Source organism: Pan paniscus, chromosome 3 (assembly GCF_029289425.2).
Source record: "Pan paniscus chromosome 3, NHGRI_mPanPan1-v2.0_pri, whole genome shotgun sequence".
NCBI classification, from domain to species: Eukaryota; Metazoa; Chordata; class Mammalia; order Primates; family Hominidae; genus Pan; species Pan paniscus.
The window spans coordinates 102,752,063-102,769,424 of NC_073252.2; the positions used below are offsets into that span (position 1 = coordinate 102,752,063).

At 34.3% G+C, this 17,362-nt stretch overlaps 1 long non-coding RNA gene across 1 annotated transcript in view; it reads left to right on the forward strand.

The window, feature by feature from the left end:
- Positions 1–1,418: 1,418 nt before the first annotated feature.
- Positions 1,419–17,362, forward strand: part of LOC117980025 (uncharacterized) — a 28,602-nt gene continuing 12,658 nt past the window's right edge. Inside the window, exons 1-2 of the long non-coding RNA XR_004671151.3 lie at positions 1,419–3,756; positions 7,065–7,198. This is a non-coding gene — a long non-coding RNA (uncharacterized LOC117980025). The remainder of the gene's footprint in view (positions 3,757–7,064; positions 7,199–17,362) is intronic.

Sequence of the window (17,362 nt, forward strand, 5' to 3'; positions counted from 1 at the left end):
CACACACACACACACACACACAGAGGTTTATTGGAGTTCCACATGACTGGGGAGTCCTCACAATCATGGTGGAAGGTGAAAGGCACATCTCACATGGTGGCAGACAAGAGAACAGAGCTTGTGCAGGAGAAATTCCCCTTTTTAAAAACCATCCGATCTTATAAGACTTATTCACTGTCACGAGAACAGCTCGGGAAAGACCTGCCCCCATGATACAGTTACCTCCCACCAGGTCCCTCCCACAAGACGTGGAAATTCAAGATGAGATTTGGGTGGGGACACAGCCAAACCATATAATTCTGAGATCATTGTTTTTTTCCTCTGTTACTAGTCCTGTGATCGACCTTGGTGACTTCAATAGATGGGAAGAAAATGCAACACTTAGGCCTCATAGTTCCTTGATGCCATTCCCCATTCATGCACTCTCCTGGATGTCCTCTTGATCTTGTCATTGCCAATAACTGTTCCATCTCCCAAATCCCACTCTCAAATGTCTCAAATAACACCTTTCATCTTCCCACTTATAGACTCTAGCACCTCCACTCCTATGATTGTTCTGCATGCTTCGTTTCTTCCTCACTCACTTGCATTCCATGCCTGATTACAATCATGTCCTTGCACACTCCTTCTCTTTCCTTGCCCTTTTCTTTCTCAATCCTTCTTTCTTGACAGGATTCTAATCCAGGTTGAATTTAGCTCTTCACCTACCTCATAATTCTGTGCAGCTGAACATGAAGTAAAGACGAAGTCATGATAATTTTAAATTTATAAAAGCAAACTTCAGCATCACCTAGTAACTACCTTTTACTAAATCAGTTCTCTTTCCTAGACTACAAGATAACTAAATTTTACTTACTCTTCTTTCTCTACAAACCTGAAACATCACATATTTAATCTTGTATAAGTGATAATTTTGCCTCATATGTCTGAGCAAATAGAAATCACAGAGACCATCCTCATCCTTCCACCCTCAAACTTCCAACCTACCTGCATTCATGCACTTGTACTATGTATCTCTTCCCTTCAAAAGGGATGGTATTCCAAGCCCATTTCCAAAATCATTTTTTATTTCACAATATAATTAACTTTACTATGTAGAAATCAAGCAATATATTACAAAATGTAAACAAAAGAAAACCAAATGAACGTATATCCAATGTTTTGAGGTTTTTTTTTCTAGCTTCAGTACTGTTTTTCTCTCAGGATGTATCCCTGTAGTTTTATTTTGCTTTTCCCCAAAGTAATTGTGCACCTATCAACACAATTGTGGAAATAAGTAATAGATGTAGCATCATCACGTTCTTATTGGGTTCTCATGATGAATTCAGCATTTCTCAGCATATTGAGAGCTTAAATTATTAATCTTATACATAATCCAAAAACACATTCATAACATACAGCATATAATATAGAGAGAACAAACTATACTCTGGTGTCCAGTGTTTGTGACAACACAAACCAGTAGAGAAAAGCTTGAACTGTTTTGCATGTCACCAACACAAAAAGATGAAAAAACATTTAAATGTAAGAGCAACTTAAGCAAACTTTTATCTGCTTACCTTCTAGATAGCTTGATTTAAACAATATAAAATAATTTATTTCAATTTCCTGTCCAATTCTTTTTTTCTGTTTATTTTTGGTTTTTATTTTTTATTTCAATAGGTTTTTGTGTATGGGTGGTGTTTGGTTACATGAATAAGTTCTTTAGTGGTGATTTAGTGCACACCATACTCAGTGTGCAGTCTTTTATCCCTCACACCCCTCTCACCATTCCCCCCAAGCCTCTAAAGTCCATTGTATCATTCTTATACCTTTGCATCCTCATAGCTTAGCTCCCACTTATGAGAACATATGATGTTTGGTATTTTATTCCAAAAACCAAACATCACATGCTCTCACTCAAAAGTGAAGAGTTAGTTCACTTAGAATAATAGTCCGCAGTTCCACCCAGGTTGCCACAAATGCCATTGTTTTGTTCCTTTTTATGGCTAAGCAGTATTCCATGGTAAATATGTACACATTTTCTTTATCCACTCATTAATGGATGGGCATGTGGGTTGGTTCCTTATTTTTGCAATTGCGAATTGTGCTGCTGTAAACATGTGTGTGCAAGTGTCTTTTTCATATAATGACTTATTTTCCTCTGGGTAGATACCTAGGAGTGGGATTGTGAGATCAAATGGTAGACCTACTATTAGTTCTTTAAGAATCACCACTCTGTTTTCCACAGTAGTTGTACTAGTTTACATTCTCACCAGCAGTGTAATCGTGTTCCCTTTCCACCCCATCCACACCAACATCTATTTTTTTTTATCACCATTCTTGCAGGAATTAAGTGGTATCACATTGTGGTTTTGATTTGTATTTCCCCGATAATTAGTGACATTGAGCATTTTTTCATATGTTTGTTGGTCATTTGCATATCTTCTTTTGAGAATTGTTTATTCATGTCCTTAGCCCACTTTTTGATGGGATTTTATTTTTCTTGCTGATTTGTTTGAACTCCTTGTAGATTCTGGACATTAGTCCTTTGTCAGATGCATAGTTTGCTAAGATTTTCTCCCAGTCTGTGGGTTAGTTGTCTGTTTACTGTGCTGATTATTTCTTTTACTGTGCAGCAGCCTTTTAGTTTAATTAAGTCCTATCTATTTATCTTTGTTGTTGCATTTGCTTTTGGGTACTTGGTAAAGAAGTATTTGCCTAAGCCAATGTCTAGAAGGGTTTTTCTGATGTTATCTTCTAGAATTTTTATGCTTTCAGATCTTGGATTTAACTCTTTGATCTATCTTGAGTTGATTTTTACATAAGGTGGAAGATGAGGATCCAGTTTTATTCTTCTTCATGTGACTTGCCAATTATCCCAGCACCATTTGTTGAATAGGGTATCCTTTCCTCACTTTATGTTTTTGTTTGCTTTCTCAAAGATCAGTTGGCTATAAGTATTTGGGTTTATTTCTGGGTTCTCTGTTCTGTTCCATTGGTCTTTGTGCCTATTTTTATACCAGTACCATGTTGTTTCGGTGACTATGGCCTTATAGTATACAGTTTGAAATCAGGTAACATGATGCCTCCAGATTTCTTCTTTTTGCTTAGTCTTGTTTTGGCTATGTAGGCTCCTTTTTGGTTCCACATGAATTTTAGGATAGTTTTCTCTAGTTCTGTGAAGAATGATGATGGTATTTTGATGGGAATTGCATTGATTTTGTAGATTGCTTTTGGCAACATGGTCATTTTCACAATATTGATTCCACCCATCCACTATGTGTTTTCATTGTTTGTGTCACCTATGATTTCTTTCAACAGTGTTTTGTAGTTTTTCTTGCAGAGGCCTATCACCTCCTTGGTAGGGTATATTCATAAGTATTTTATTTTTATTTTTTACAGCTATTGTAAAAGGGGTTGAGTTCTTGATTTGATTCTCAGCGTGGTCACTATTGGTGTATAGCATTGCTACTGATTTGTGTACATGAATTTTGTATCCTGAAACTTCACTGAATTCATTTATCAGTTACAGGAGCTTTTTGGATGAGTCTTTAGGGTTTTCTAGGTATACAATCATATCATCGGCAAACAGTGACAGTTTGGCTTCCTCGTTACTGACTTGGATCCCCTTTCTTTCTTTCTTTTGTCTGATTGCTCTACCTAGGATTTCCAGTATTATGTTGAATAGAAGTGGTGAAAGTGGGCATCCTTTCCAGTGTTCCAGTTCTCAGAGGGAATGCTTTCAACTTTTCCCCATCTAGTATGATCTTGACGGTGGGTTTTTCATAGATGGCTTTTATTACCTTAAAGTATGTACCTTCTGTGCCAATTTTGCTGAGGGTTTGAATCATAAAGGGATGTGGATTTTGTCAAATGCTTTTTCTACGTCTATTGAGATGATCATGTCATTTTTATTTTTAATTCTGTTTATGTGATGTATCACATTTATTGACTTGCATATGTTAAAACATCCCTGGATCCCTGGTGTGAAATCCACTTGATCATGATGGACTATCTTTTTGATATGCTGTGGGATTCATTTAGCTAGTATTTTGTTGAGGATTTTTGCATCTATATTCATATTCATCAGGGATATTGGCCTGTGGTTTTATTTTTGTTACGTGCTTCCCTGGTTTTGGTATTAGAGTGATACTAAATTCATAGAATGATTTAAGGAGTATTCCCTCTTTCTCTGTCTTTTCGAATAGTGTCAGTAGGATTGGTACCAATTCTTCTTTAAACATCTGATAGAATTCAGCTGTGAATCCATCTGATCCTAGATTTTTTTTTTTTTTGGCAGTTTTTTAATTACCATTTCCATCTGACTGCTTTTTATTGGTTTGTTCAAAGTTTCTATTTCTTCCTGGTTTAATCTAGGAGGATTGTATATTTCCAGGAATTTATCCATCTCCTCTAGATTTTCTAGTTTGTGTGCATAAAGTTGTTCATAGTAGCCTTGAATGGTCTTTTGTATTTCTGCAGTATTGGTTGTAATATCTCTCACTTCATTTCTAATTGAGCTTATTTGGATCCTCTCTCTTCTTTTCTTGGTTAATCTCACTAATGGTCTATCAATTTTTTTAATCTTTTCAAAGAAGCAGCTTTTCGTTTCATTTATCTTTTGTATTGTTTTTGTTTCCATTTCATTTAGTTCTGGTCAGATCTTTGTTGTTTCTTTTCTTTGCCGGGTTTGAGATTGGTTTGTTCTTGTTTCTCTAGTTCCTTGAGTTGTGATGTTAGATTGTCTTTTTGTGCTCTTTCAGACTTCGTGATGTAGGCATTCAACGCTATGAACTTACCTCTTACACCACTTTTGCTGTATCCCAGAGATTTTGATAAGTTGTATCGCTATTATTGTTCAGTTCAAAGAATTTTCTAATTTCCATCTGGATTTCATTGTTGACCACTGATCATTCAGGAGCAGGTTATTTGCTTTCCATGTATTTGCATAGTTTTGTGGGTTCCTTTTAAAGTTGACTTTCACTGTGGTCTGAGAGAATATTTGATATAATTTTGGTTTTCTAAAATGTATTGGGACTTGTTTTGTGGCCTATTATATGGTCTATCTTGGAGAATGTTCCATGTGCTGATGAAAAGAATGTATATTCTGCAGCTTTTGGGTAGAATGTTCTGTAAATATCTGTTAAGTCCATTTGCTGGAGGGTATAGTGTAAGTCCATTGTTTCTTTGTTGACTTTGTGTCTTGATGACCTGTCTAGTCCTGTCAGTGGAATAGTCCCCAGTGTCTATTTTTCCTATCTTTCTATTGATAGGTACTCCATGTTTAGTTTCCACTTATAAGTGAGAACATGTTGTATTTGATGTTCTGTTCTTGCATTAATTTGGTTAGGATAATGGCCTCCAACTGCATCCACACATGTTGTATTTGATGTTCTGTTCCTGCATTAATTTGGTTAGGATAATGGCCTCCAACTGCATCCACATTGCTGCAAAGAACATGGTTTCATTCTTTTTTGTGGCTGTCTAGTATTCCATGGTGTATACATGCCACATTTTCTTTATCCAATCCACAATTGATAGGCAACTTGGTTGATTCCATGTCTTTGCTATTGTGAATAGTGCTGCAATGAACATACAAATACATGTGTTTTAATGGTAGAATGATTTATTTTCCTTTGGATATATACCCAGTAATGGGATTGCTGGGTCAAATGGTAGTTCTATTTTAAGTTCTTGAGAAATCTTCAAACTTCTTTCCACAGTGCCTGAACTAATTTATTTTTCCATCAACAGTATATATGCATTCCCTTTTCTTTGTAGCTTTACCAACATCTGTCATTTTTTGGCCTTTCAATAATGGTGATTCTGACTGGTGTGAGATGAATCAAAATCATCATGATTTTGATTTGCAATTCTCTGATAATTAGTGATGCTGAGCATTTTTTAAAATGTTTATTGACTGCTTGTATGTCTTCTTTTGAGAACTGTCTGTTCATGTTCTTTGCCTACCTTTTAAAGGGGGTATTAGTTTTTGTTTGTTGCATTAAGCTTCTTATAGATGGTAGTTATTAGACATTTGTTGGATTCATAGTTTGTGAATATTTTCTCCTATTCTGTAGGTTGCCTGTTCACTCTGTTGATGATAGTTTCTTTTGCTGTGTAGAAACACTTTAGTTTAATTAAGTCCCATATGTCAATTTTTCTTTTTGTTGCAATTGCTCTTTTTAAAATAATTTCAACTTTTATTTTAGGTTGAGGGAGTACATATGCTGGTTTGTTACATGGAACTACCCATGTCTTGACATCATCACTCACACAGGGATTTCTTTAATCACTTCCTAGCAAGCCTCTTTATCCTCCAATTCATGCTATAGTTACTGCCAATATACATTTCCCTAAACATTGCTTATGTTAGTCTCTGCTCAAAAACAATCTAGATCTCCCTGCTTAAAACTCTGTGCAATGTAAATGTCTTTGCTTAATTTTTAAGACATCTCAGAATACCTATCCGTGTTTCCCACAAACTCTTTTGCCTAATACAGTCAGTATCCTCATGGCTATATACAAATCTGTTGCTTCTGAACATTTTCAAGTATTTTTCCCTCACCTAAGCAGCAGTTTTCAACTCTGCTGCCTTTTAAGTTTCAGCCTATCCTTCAAGGCTAAGACCTACTCTCTCCATATTAACTTCCCAGTCTGCGTTTTTTTTCTTCTCCCCTCTATGCTCCTGCAGCACTCATGGCATGTTCCACATAGATCAACACATGTGCACAAAAGTATTCAAAAGCTCATTCATTTTATCTTGGTTTTTCCAGTATTACCTCCAAGGAGGCAGGAACTGCATTTTACACAGACTCCACAGCACTTGCACAGTAATGAACATACAATAGGAATTTATTAGCTAGACACTCAGAAGGTTTATGAACCCTCTTTTTGCCTATTTATATTTTCTAAAAGATATTTATCTTTTATTTATTTCAGTAAAATATTACATGCATGTATAGTATGAAATAGGTTTATAGCCTCTATTTAAGAGATCTTTCTGGGACGCTCAAAACAATCTAATAAGCACTTAGAATGATGCTTTTATTTCTTCTCACTTTCTCTTCTTTTCTATACAGAGAACCTTGGCAATATCCTGAATTTAGTACTAAAAGCAAAAGATAAGGAAGGTGTTATGTGGCCTCTGTATAACAGAGAATGTTCTATACTGAAAACTTATGATATACTTTCTACCTTAGACAAAGCCAGACAGGTAAGATTTTCTTTATCATAGTGTCTAGCACAAGCTGGGGAATATAACTGCTCAATAAATTATTGTTAAGTGATTGAATTTTTGATAATTCACTCAATAGAACCTTCCATTTCTGAAATATGCACATAATATCTTCAGGAATTAGATCTGAGTAGCATTTCCCAAGGCAATCCCTCATTCTAACTTTGAGAAGGAATGTGATTAATTTGAAGCTGCTATTCTAATTTTTCATTTTTAGATTTTTACTATTATCTTGTTTTAGATTTTTACTATTATCTGGAGAAACAGCAGGCCAAGAGCCTTGCTTCCATACCACCAGCAATTTCTTTTGGGTAGCAAAACAATTTAGAGCTATAGAAACAGTATTAGAAACCATGTATTCCAACCCATTCGCTCTTCAGATGAGGAAAACATCTCTCAGGTTAGATGGAGAAGCCAAGACAGAAATCAAGCTCTTTTAAACAAGTAACTACCTTACCTACATTTAAATAAATAAGGATGGCAAAATACCATGCAATCTTGGGGCTGAATAGAACTTACAGATGGTTCATTATTCTTTGTTTTAGCACTTCCAGTAATTGGCAAACAGCTCTTTCTACAATGGAATGCCTCTAAAAATTAGAAATATTCTCAAAAGAGTATTTCTCAGTGAATTATGTTGAATCAAAATTCATCTTCCCAGAACTTTGTAGCAACAGCCCTAGTTTTGAATTCTCAAACAGTAACAACAATCCACTCCGTCTTCCATGGGACTGAACTAAACAATTTATACAACCCTTAAGATTTTCTCTTCCCAAGTTCCTCTAAACTTCCTTTTTTATGGCATGGCTTCCCTCTGTTTTGACAATAATCTTATTAGAATTTGTTCTTGAATCTTAGAATGCTTTCAATTAAAGGCGACAGAAAAATCAAACTCAAGTTGGCTTAAAGAATAACTAAAAACTCCAGGGTAATTTAGGCACAGTTCCATCAGAGCGCTGGGTCCATTTTCCAGTGGTTTGCTCTGCTCCACTTTTATCGGTGTTAACTTTCTCCCCAGACTGACTTCCCTCCTAGCTGTTGGATGCCTGCCAGCAGTAATTAGTGCTGCATGATGCCTCATTCAGCAAGAAAGGCAGGTTGCTACCCATTAACTGCTGAAAAAAAAGAAAACACTGAGATTTACATCAATTGGCCACCCCTGAACCAATCCGTAAAACCAGGGGAATGCCACACACTGATAAGCTTAGGCCTGGATTAATTAAACCAATTACAGTGCAAAGGAAGATGGAATTTTCCTGATTGGCCTTAGCTGAGCATAGCTTACTCTTGAAGCTAGGGTGAGGTCAAGTTCACTCAAACCTTATTGCTGGTATTAACAGAGAAGGTGTAATGGATGTTGAGCAAAAAACCATAGCTTCCGTCCACCATGCGTGTATACCTGTATGTAACACTCAGGATAGGTCTGACAAATGTCCGAGTTCAGTGAAATATTAGAAATCAGTCTTATGGCCATTTCCCTCATTTTGAAAATGTTCTTCTATTAACATAGTCTTACCTTGAATTCACTTTCTTTTTTTAAGCCGGTGTAATTGTTAGAGTTTGTGGTTACTGAAGTACCTAAAGTGGTTTTTTAATTTCATTTTATACTGCTTTCGAGTTGAACTTTTAAAACCTCCCCACCAAATGTATTCTTATGGAACTGATGGCAAAAACCAAAACAGTACATTAATTCGGCTCCACAATCTCCGTGTTCTGTTTTTTATGCATTGTTCTATCTACTAAAACACTTCAAATTATGTTTCTAAAAGTCAGTACATTAGCTGACCCTTTGCAGACTGATGCCTCTTCACCCAGACTGGGTTTTTAAATGTGACCAAGACAAAGCCAGAGACAAAGCCATGAGACATGCTGTGAGAAACCTTCCTGCAAGCTAACATCAAATTAATAACTACATGCAGTTGTTCAACCAGCTTTACATATCTGCTTATGTCCACTGTTACTCAGTCATATTTCTACCCTTGTTCCCAAGGACATACGAGTGATTTCGTCAAAATCCCTACCTAAACACAAATATTGCAACCTCCCAACCCTCTAAAATCTCCCCTGCTACTCAACCTACAGAAAATTAAATGAGGCTAATTTGGCAGGAATGCTTTTAGTGCACTCAGACTGGATCTTAGAGGTTGTCTCATTATTTTCTAAGTGATTTCAATTCCTTGTTAAAGTAATCCATTCTAAAATGCTGTTAAAGATCAACATTGCTGATCTAGTAGTTTCCAGAATCTACCTTTTAACCCTTTGAGAGAATTGGTGTGATATTTGCTTAGATCGCATCTTCTAGCAGCACTCCCCTTCTCTGTGATTTCTGTGGATTACTGCCAATCATTCTATGATTACATCTGTAAGTCCTTTCGACACCTTGGAATGTAATTTGTCTATGACTGCAAACTTGAATTCATTTAGAATGTCTGGGTGGCTTCCTATAATCTCTTCTTTTTACTTTTTCTGGGACTTCAATTCATTGTTAATGGTGTTTTTCTAGCTGTTCTATTTTGATGATAACTTCTTCATAGTGGCAAGGACAGATTCAAAATAGGAACAGAGTAATTCTGCCTCCTGCCTGTATTTGTTAGCCTCTCATCATCTATTCTAAACAGTGGGCTGATGCACTATATTCTCATAATTATGATTCCTAGCTTTTGCAGAAGTACTTTTCTCTGCTGGGAACACTCTGACTGTTCTCAAACTTTCTATAATCTAACTTTTATTCATCCATCAAGTCTTAGCAATAATCTCTCTTAGGAGGCTTCATTGATCCTTCAAAGCTAAATTAGATCCCCCTCCTATATCTTATGATACCTTATGATAGCCTTTTGGTGGAATTTAGTAGACTGTATTGTAAATGCCTGTTAGCATGTCTGCATTTCCCATTTGACTATAAATGGTTAGAGGATAAGGATCTTTCCTTGTTCTCTTCTGCAGAGATTTTCATAGTTCTTGGCACCAAATAGGTGCTTAGTATTAATAATTGTTCAATGAATTAAACCTGTAAAGGTCCTTTTGGTTAACTTTGAGCATTTTTTAATTTCTTATATTTTCTTCCAAGATTTATTTTACTGCCACATCAAGTTTCCTTGGTGGTTGAAAGTAAATCTAGAATAATAATTTCTTCACAAGTTTTTTTCAGTGAAAAGCTTCCTTGTCTAACCTCTGAGGTATTAATTTTTTGGGAAGCTTAAAATAATGTTTCTTATGAAAAAAGGAAAAAAATCTTCTAATATACATATATCCTGGATCAGAAAATATGCTCATCATAAATGTTTGAGGTGCATGGAGTATACTTCACAAATGGAAGCGTGAAAATAAAAGTGAGATGACTATTTTTGTAGAGACAAAATGTAACAAATTTCATTAGAATTTTTTTAAACACAGGATTTTTAAAAAACACATTTCAGTCATTAAGACAACTTTAATATTTTGAAAGCTTGAAAAATATATTTTTTCTCAAATGCACTCAGTAAATTTTACAATCTTTCGTTTTTCTGTTTATCAATGGTATTTCCTACTGATACACTTTTCTTACAACAATAAATCTCCTTAACTTATTCAATTTGTCACCTGTTCAGTAGTTTATAAAATTTTAAAGCTAATGGTAAAACAAACTCAAATGATGATATTTTATATTTATAAGTGCATCCTGAGATGAATAAGTAATGAAAACACAGTCTGCTGCTACTAAAAGTGAGGGGCTTAAGAAGTTTAGCTACAAAGAGATGGAACACACTTGATTTCATCTGGTTTTAAAACTTAAGTAGATTTGGTCCAGGTTGGTTCTTAAGGAGGTCAACAGAAAATACCCTATTATTTTTTCTTCTGTTCAGCACTGGATATGCAGTAATTTTCCTGATCTACTGCCACAGATTGAATGCATTGTTGCATTTTTTTTTCAAATTATCTTGTGTTATATGACATGCTTGATGACAGACTTGGCTGACCACAGTTTTCAGTTAAACTTATCAGTCAAAGGTCATTTACAAGCAACTGCGATTGACTGAGACACAGAAGTATTATTTTCATTGATTAGGGTTTAAAGAGAAAAATTGTTGCCAATTGGTACAGTCGAAAGATATAGTACAAATAATCTGTAGCTACATTTTAGCCAAGTGCAATGACAGATTCTAAGAGAGAGGACTTAAAAATGTCATCTTTAGTTTTTTAAAGAAAAATATTATTAATATAGTTATAATTCATTTGTATGCAGCCACCAAAAGAAAAAATATCTGCAATATAATATAATGGCAACAACAATGTAACACTAACACATAATATTTTATACTGCATGTTAATTGTCATAGTCAATATGAACTGTCAGGTTTATAATAAAATATAATATTTACATAATAAATATGAGTCATCATATTATCTACTTTCAGTAGAATTAAGAAGATTGGCTTCTAGTGCTGAGACAACCATTAATTATCTGTACAATCTAGGGCAAATCATTTAAACTCTCTAGGTCTCAATGATTTCTATACATAAGTATTAACCCCTCAAAAAATTATAATCTACAAAGTTTATAGTAGAGGGGCCTTGAGTTACTTTTAATATTTCATAAGGCTCTTGGGAACTTTGCACTTAACCACAATAAAAACTCATAAGCCCCATATGGTTTCTGATACATAAAAACTAGTTAATAATTAATAAATAATGAAATGAATAGGAGAATAAATGAAAAAGTAAATGAATGAATGAATGAATGAATAAAAATTAGAACACTAGGTTGATCTTTACTTTATATGAACTCCGTTGTCTACCGGTTATTTCTTGCTGATCTGATTTCCAATTATATATGCTTGTGATTATTTAAACATGAATTAGGCCAGGTGCAGTGGCTCATGCCTGTAATCCCAGCACTTTGTGAGGCCGAGGTGGGCAGATCATGAGGTCAAGAGTTTGAGACCACCCTGACCAACATGGTGAAATCCTATCTCTACTAAAAATACAAAAATTAGCTGGGCATGGTGGTGCACCCTGTAATCCCAGCTACTCAGGAGGCTGAGGCAGGAGAATCACTTGAACCTGGGAGGTGGAGGTTGCAGTGAGCCGAGATCATACCATGGCACTCCAGCCTGGGAGATAAAGTGAGACTCCATCTCAAAAAAAAAAAAAAAAAAGTGAATTAACAGTTACTTTTTCCATGCAATTTGAGGAGTAAAATTTTTTTAATACCCAGAGCAAGTCATGGGTATTAATAAAAATGATGCTTGGTAGCAATAATATTAGAAAATGATAGAAAAATGGAAATACTTCTACCTATACAAGTACCATAAATCCTTTTCAGTGACTCTATTGCAGCTATGAGGAATTCTCAAGCTTTTTCACAGGGATTGTTGTCTATTACTTTCATCATTTTATGTAATATGATCCTACCTGTGACAATCCCTTAGCCTAAAATCTCAACTAACATATTGAAATCAATAAAAATTTTCTTACTTATATACTGGTTCTCACTAATTTCACCTAAGCTCAATTTTATTTCATTTAAAACTATATTTGCCTACACAACTCATCCATTCACAATGATTGATTCCAAGGGTGAGGTATATTTTATTCCCTCTAGAACAAGAGGTCCTGATCAGAGGGTAAAAGGTAGAAAGGTTTTCTCCCCCTTATCCTTAGAGAAAATTGTTAGTCCTTCTCCTTATGTAAGGAAGAAAGTAAAATACCTTTTTTTCATTTTTTGAAGTAATGTATGACAACTTAGTGCTATTTTCTCTAACTTTTCCCTGAATATGTTCCTGATTCCATAACAACCGTACTCATTCTTTATTTTTCTTATAGCTGAGTTGATAATAGGCTCCAATATTGTTGTTATTATTGGTATTCACTGGCATTCTCTGTTATATAGCCTTGACTAAAAAGCCATGAAAACAATTTATTGTGGTAAATTATACAACTACTTGTTCACAAAGCGAGAGTATTAACTGACATTTGTCTTTCCTCTCCTGTTAAGTCTGTTCATTGCTGTTGATGATCAATTCATTATTGTTTAATAAATATAATTTTTATCAAATGTAAAAGGACTAGGCTGAATTATGCTGCTCTCTGGATAATAGAATTTTAAGTCAGCAGCATGTTTAATATGCATGGAAAACCCCCCATAACCTCTCCAATAAATAAATAAATAAATAAACAAATAAATGTATGGCATATCAGCAAACATGGCCTTTACTTGACACTGGAAGAAACACACATGTCATGTGTTAAATATATTTAAATGTGTGTTAATACATTTAATGTTTGTGTTAATACACACATTTAAATAAATATAAATATATACAATTAAATATAAAAATATATTTTATATTAAAACAAAATATAACAATTTTATATTAAAAATAAATATAAAAATATAAAAATAGATTTTAAATATAAAAATAAATATAAAAATATATTTTGACTCAAATATATTTTTATATTTAAGTAAAAATAAATTTCTTAAATCTAATAACTATATCCTTGCTCTTTCAAGACAGAAGGAACTTTTCAAGGTCAAATTAAAATTCTTATTTAGAAAGTTAAGAAAGCACTGAAATTATTTGGACCTTAGACTATGTAGTTAATCTTATCAAATCTTAGTTTCCATTTTTTTTCTGCCCCACAGGACAGAAGGCACAGAAGACAAAGCCTATGGCTCACCAAAGTGAGAAAGCCAGTAGGGCATACCTACATAATGCTGGGACCCTAAATGGCTCTATCCTGTGTATGGGGTGTACCAGAAATAAATCCACCCCACAGCACAAGAGAAGGAAATTCTTTGCTATGATTTTTGTGCTGAATTCAGACAAAATATCTCACCTGAACATTCATAGCCAAAGAACACTCCTCATGCTGATTTGTACACTGAATCCACATTGACTTAGTGGCCTAACAAACCTAAATCCAACAAACTATTTAAAGTGGCCCCAAATAGTAGTTTCTTCAGGGATCTCAGATAAACCTAGGCAAATTATGTTTGAGGGAATACACATTCCATCCAGGCTTCAAAGGATTTCTACAGATAAAGTCCCAAGAAACATGAATTTACAGTCGAAATTTAAAATATAATACCCACAATAAATCACTTGATAGAGTCCAACAGAAACAACAGATGACAGAAAGACTTTAAAAAATAAAAACTAGAAAGAATGAGGAAGGGACAATATTAGAGATGGTATCTTAGGTCAGTTTTCCCAGAAGCAGACCCTGAGGCAAGGATTCATGAACAAATGATTTAGAAAGGCAATAGTCTCTATAGAGATCAGCAAGGTAGCATGGAAAGCAGAAAAGGGGAGAGAAGAAAGCCATGCCAGGGTGCAGTCTCAGATAAAGCCCTGCAAATATAGCTTTGGCCTGATCTTGCAGGAGAACGCTGGAGTAAGTTAACCTCAGAGTTGCCCAAGGCAAAGAAGCTAACTTGCTATACTCCTACTTCTGTGAGCCATTGGTCAAGGGCTGTGTGGAAGGAGTAAATTCTCAGGGACTTCTAGATTTCTGTATATGTGGATAAAAGACCTCCACAGAAAAAGTAACATTCTCAAAGAAGAGGCATGGTTGCAATTTGCCTGATAATAGTCAAAATTGCTTTCATACTTGTTTATTTTTTCTTGGTTCCCTTTAATTTTGGCCTGGTCTCATAAACTCTTCTATGTGCATAAAAATAATGTTAAAATTTTACCCTTCTTATAGTTGTCCTCAGTGAGACACTTGTTATGGTAAACTAATCCAACATTGTTTGTAATTGAAAGTTTTACCTTTATTCTCAACTTTTATCATCTTTTCTTTGAAGTTTTCTCTTGTATTTTATCTTTTGTTGGATAATGTTTCTTCTAATCCATTCTGAAGGTCTCTGTCTTTTGTCAGTGAGTTTAATACATTTACATTTATTGCGATTGTTACTAGGACTCATTTCTTTCTTAATATTTGATTTTTATTGTATATTTTCTGTGTATTAGTTTAATTTGCCTTTCACACTTTCCATTCAATTTCATACAAGAAGTTCCTTCTTCTTGTATGAAAGTTAATATTGTGTTTTATTTATTGTTTGGTTACCAGTAAAACAATGATGAATATCTACATTACTTTTTTTCTTCTACCCATTTCTTAGCTTATCCATATCCATATCATCTCCCTCTTTCTTGTCTCTTATTTTCTTCTCCCCTGCCACCACGTTTGCATTTTCTACATTTTTAACTCTGAGCTTTATGGGTCTTTTATAGATTTTAGGTTTGTTTTAGCAACAGGAAAATTTACTATGCTGTTTTCTTACCTGTACATTTCATGTATTTCATAGATTTTTCTAGTTTCAACTTACCATTATACTTCCTGAAAGTATTTTCAAAAAGTCATTTGCTTGATGAAATTTCTGAGTTCTTGTTTGCCTGAGAATATGTAAGTATGTTTCCTTTGCATGTAAATTATTGTTAGTTGCATATAATATTTCAGATTTAAAGTCCTTTTATTATTACTCTTGAAAAATGTTATTCTCCTCTATTATGCATATAACATTAACAATAATTGCATTAGTGTTTCATTTCTTGTGTTTTTTTTTGTAAATACTCTGTTCTTTATTAGAAAACTTTAATAATCTCTTTTTTGTGTTTGATGTTTTAAAATTCACTTTAATATGTTTGTATTGTCTTTTTAAATCATCTAAAAGGTTTGGCACTATGAAACTTTGCAATATTTTTCTTTTTTAATTCTTACAAATGTTAGGCCACTATTTCTCCAAATACTTCCTCTCTTTCATTTTTTTAAAAATATAGTTTCCTGGAAAACCTTCAATGTGGAGGTTAACAATTATATATCCATCCTTCCTCTCTCCAAAATTTTGTTTTTTCTTCTCTTTTTCTTTATCTCTTTCTTGTGATGTTTTAAAATTTTCCTCTAATTTCAAATTCATTAGTTTGTTACCCAATTGTATTTATTCTATTTTAATTTATCTACTGAGTTCTTTTTTATTTTTTTCAAAATGTATTATTCTGCTCATCTTTTCCATTATTCTCCCTCATCTCTTTGAGAATATTTAATTCTTACTTATATTTATTTTAAGATTTTATTTATATTTATTTTGAGTTTCTGTTCCACAATTCTCTTTTATCTGGTATAAGGTGAAGGAATCCACCTCCAGTCTGAGATTTTCTAACTTTGCAATCTGGGCAGAATCACTCTCTTTGCTCACCGCCCCACAGTAAGCAATTACGTACTTTGAGGACTCTTCTTTTCTCCTCACTAGTCCTGATAGGGAGGATGGAGAAGAGAAAATCATCAGGATCCACCCAAAATATCTGGGAACCTGTTGTTATTCACCCTCCAACCCAGCTAGGTTGGATTGCCTTTCTGCTGTTTCCTCACCATTTGTCACTGATGCTGGGTTGGTGCTACTGTTTTTTCTCCTTACTGTAGGAAATAATTCTCGCAGGGCAATGTGAAGAAAGGCAGAAATTACAACTTAAAAGTTCTTCTTCAAGTTCCTGCTGTTTTTGCAGCCAGTTCTTTTTGTATCTAAATTGTTCTTCCCTCCATATGTATTAGCTTATGTCTTTCTAAGAGTAATCAGTATTTTATTTTCTGTTTCTCAGAATCAACCAGACTAGCATTTGTGTCACATATACAGAATTATATTAAGGGGAAGAAGACAGCCATACTCATTAATTTGTCAAAAACTGAGAGAGGTTTTTCAAGTGATCTTATTTTACCCTTATAACTAAGATCAACATTATTGCTATATCTCCTTCAACACTGTTTTTGGCTATTACAAACTAATTCATTTCCACAGGATTCTATGTACCTAGCTCAGTGCCATGGGCAAAAGTGTTTGCAAGAATTCCTACCTTCTGTTTTGCTGGGGAGGCCAATTTTCAAAAATCTATTACTAAATTTGCACACATGTATTACTCTGTGGAATAATACACTTGTCCAAGTTGTAAATAAAAAAATCCTAAATGTAATGATAAAATTCCTCAATATGACTTATATAGGCAGTAAGTAGATAAGAAATAATTAAGGGACCCAACTAATGCATTCTATGAATAAATAGGGGTAGACAAGTAAGACACAGCATCATGAGACTTTCAGTGCCTTTAATTCATACAAATGCTGTGAAGTGGTTCATAGTTTGACAACGTCTTCTTTGAGGGTGAA